The 3,851-nt window shown below is 40.6% G+C and overlaps 1 long non-coding RNA gene across 1 annotated transcript; it reads right to left on the reverse strand.

Annotated features, from left to right (window-relative positions):
* Window positions 1-1,034: 1,034 nt before the first annotated feature.
* Window positions 1,035-3,092, reverse strand: LOC107199363. The gene is made up of 3 exons (XR_001519204.2): window positions 2,964-3,092; window positions 2,782-2,840; window positions 1,035-1,199 (listed from the first exon to the last, which is right to left on the reverse strand). It is a non-coding gene; the product is annotated as an uncharacterized LOC107199363 (long non-coding RNA).
* Window positions 3,093-3,851: the final 759 nt, after the last annotated feature.

Below are 3,851 nucleotides of genomic sequence, written 5' to 3' on the forward strand. Positions count from 1 at the left end.
CCATGACTTTAACAAAAGCTTGAGAGAGTCATACCAATTTGATGGTGTCTTAAAGTGAGCTGAACTGTAGAGAACTGCAGTTTTGTTTCTGATACCAAGAAAATCATCAGAGTAGCAGCAGTAATCAAAATGAATGAACCCTACAGAGATATAATGACTATAGAGCTGTCAGCATTTGTTTTCCTCCTGCTCTTTGGGTTGAACCCAAAGAAGGGAGTACTGAATAAGGATCCACTACAGCTATCAAGCATAGCGCAGTCTGTGTGAGACTTTCACTCATTCTACTCATCTGGGAGTACCTAACCTTATCCACAGAATAAAGAGTCATTAAAAATAAGGGGTTTTTAAATTATCACTTGGGTTTATGACCTATATATTATAGGTGTATTTTGGTTTTGCTTATGCTATGGCTGAAGTTCAATGTGTAACAGTCACACCAAGTGCCTTCACCCATTCAGAACAGACAATGTTGGCTTACTGCTGTCTCCATATACATGAATTTTTATTTAACTCTCTCAGCAGCAGTGTAAACTAAAATGCCACACTAATACAGCAGCATTTATTTACTTCAGGAACAGAACAGTGAAAATTATGGCTCTGCAACAAAGTTCTCCTCTGGTCCCAACATAATTCTTAGGATTTCTTTCATCCTGTCCTGTTGGGTCCCACAATCTTCTCCAAATGACCTCCGCTGATACTCCCTGCCTTCAAAAGCTTCAGACATCTGTGTCACTTTTTTATCAAACAACACAGATGCTGCCTTTATTTCAAAAGGTAATTCAAGACGTCTCTAGTGACTTTTGTGGCTTGCAAAGCTCTAAACATACTAGCTTCATCTAATGAAAGACACCAGACCTACAGCTTGCCTCTGATTCAGATGTACTTTGTATCTTTGAAGCCTTGAAGTAATCTAATCATGTATGGATGTGTGCAAGTCTGCAGGTGCCAAAACAATCTTAAACTTTGGTCTGGATTCTTAATAATGAATCAGCTTGTGAGCTTGTCCACTTCTTTACTTTTACAGTAACTTTTATTTTTTTGGATATGAGCCAGTAATGTGCACTTGCAGTTGAGAAAGCCAGCCATGTCCTGGGCTGCATCTAAAGCAGTGTGGCCAGCAGATTGAGGGAGGTCTGGTGAGATCCCACCTGGAGTGGTGTGTTCAGTTCAGGGTCCACAGCACAGGAATGACAGGGATCCTGGAACAGATCCAGAGCAGGGTCACAAAGATGACCAGAGGGATGGAGCACCTGTCCTGTGGGAAAAGGCTGGGAGATTTGGAGTTTTTAAGTCTGAAGGAGAGAAAGCTGCAGGGAGATGTTATTGTGGCCTTTAAATATTTAAAGGGAGCATATAAGAAAGATGGGGATAGACTTTTTATTAGGGCTTGTTGAGATAGAAGGTGTCCCTGCCCCTTGTGGGGGATGCTGGACTAGATGACCTTTAAAGGTTCCTTTCAACACAAACTATTCTATGATTCAGTAAATATCAAAAGAGATAAAAATGTCATAAATCTGTATATAGTTCAAGTTGATATTCTATTTTTGCTTGCAATGTTATAGTATTTTTGCATTAATGATGTCTTGAGATACTTGCAATGATGATTAGTCATTCATATGCTAACTTCTTTAACTGTGTTTCACAACATTAAGCTTACATCTATTTTTATGCAGTTTATGATCTCACAGTCCATTTTATCCTTATTTTTAAAGCCAGAAATTTTAACAAACCAAACATTAAAAAAAGCTACAAGAGCTGCTTGACCGACAGTATTAATTATAGGAACGTTGAATTCATCAACTTATATGTGATGAATGTGATATCAATTGTCCTTGGAATATTCTTTTCTTTTGCCTTGAATCTGGGTGGTATGTCACCAGTTTTGAGCTCCCTACTGTGCTGGAATTTTATTTCAGAATTAATTGCAATCCTGCTCTGAGTTCTGAGATACTGTCTTTTTTTGTTAAAATTAAACTGCATTATACTACCTCCCATACTGCACCCACTGCAATTTTTGTATGGGTATGTACACAGACAGCTTATCAGTGGCCAGACTTCATTCCAACACTTATAAAACAGTACCAAGTCAGAATGTTCTGCCAGGTTATTAGATAAGAAGGTGTAGGTTACACAGAAAAATGTGGAGGACACAAAGGGCAGAGCACAGTGTTTCCATCACCCTGTGAGCACCCCTGCAATGTTACTAATTTCCTGATTAACTTTCAAACACACTGCTTGCTGTGAGATCACCTGGCTGCAGGATGACAGCCCAGGTCTCCTTGTCCCCTGCCAAGGGTGCCATGGCCTTTCTGCCTTGCCCCTTGTATCAGGCACCCTGACAGCACCCACCACTCCAGCTGCAGCAAAGGGTTTTACAAAGCAAACCTGCCGGGTTTTACAGGAATTTTATATTAAACACTAGATGTCACTGGCATACTCTTAACACAGTTTGTTGAAACTGACTTGCACAGTGCTTGCTCAGCCCCTCACCCAAATGCAGATACTTTTTTGGTGCCTGCACCTCACTGGCAGAGACCCCACAGATCATCCTCAGGTCAGACATGGAGGTGTTTTCAATGCCCTCACTGACCAAACTATGCTTGGGAAAGCAGAAAGTACAAGTGTTTTCACAATGGCAGGTTTTGCTGCATTTGTGTATTCTCATTGGTCTCAGACAAACATGTAAGTACAGGAAAAAAGTACAAGTTACCCAGAAAGAAAAGAATAAATTACCCAGTTATCTTACCATCAAGGAAAAAACCAATACACAGGGTTCTGTACCTTCTCTGTCGGAGAATGGTTGTCCAGCACAGCAATCAGGTCATACCTGTTTACCCATGCTGTGAATAGCAAAAAAGCAGATTTTCTTTGGGAAAGCCATAAACAAGAATAGCATTTTAGCTCCAGTGTAATCAAATTCAAATATTGCCAGAGGTTTTATTTTTTTAAAAAACAAAATTTACCTTGATCATGAAATAAGATCTGAATAAATCATCTTGGTTATTTTTCTATCCTTTGGGCACATTTTAACAACTTTGTAACAAGGCTTATACAACAACTATGAACTGATGCAAGCTCAAATTCTGTGTAGTCTTTTCCTCTCTCACCAGCAAGTCCAGGACTGGTATCAGCAGCCTGGAACCCTGGCATGGCCAAGGTAAACAAAAACAGTGCCCAGTGGAAAACTAGAAGGTACCTTTCAGTTTGTATGATAGCCTTTGGAAAGAACTGAGACATGCTCTTCTCAGGACATATTGCCAAACACTGGAAAAATGTGCAGTGCAGGCTGGCAGCAGGCAGGACAGCAGCTGTCCCTCGGTGCAAAAGTCAAGGAGAGCTGAAAGTGGTCTGGCACGTATGAGACTTTATCTAAGAACTGGCAGAAGATTTTCCCTGCCTATTTTGTTTGGTTTATTTGTGGGTTTGTTTTTCCTTTTTTTCCCTTGTTTTTCTTTTGTGACCAGAGAGGTGGGGAATTGTCCCCAGTTTTTCAAAGCATAAAAAAAGTTACAGAAACATCTGAGCTCAGGCATCTGACCAGCTGTGAGCTAGGTATCGCATCTGTGCTAAGAATGAAATTGTTTAATGACCTCAGAAAGTCTGAAAGCAATTATGAATTCCAGGGTTAGGACTGAGGTGCTCTTTGTGGCTATACAGAGCTGATCACACCCAGCTTTGATTCAGGATAGGTGCTGTGTCCATCTCTGCAAGTTACATCTACCCAGAAAGGAAGCCCTGAAGCTTCTCTCCATTCTGACACAAGGCAGTCTTTGGGGTTGTCCTGATCATTCAGGATAATTTGGGGCACCTGATGCAGGGCAGAAAAGAAATAATTTTATATTACATCCCTT

Source organism: Parus major, chromosome 2 (assembly GCF_001522545.3).
Source record: "Parus major isolate Abel chromosome 2, Parus_major1.1, whole genome shotgun sequence".
NCBI lineage: Eukaryota > Metazoa > Chordata > Aves > Passeriformes > Paridae > Parus > Parus major.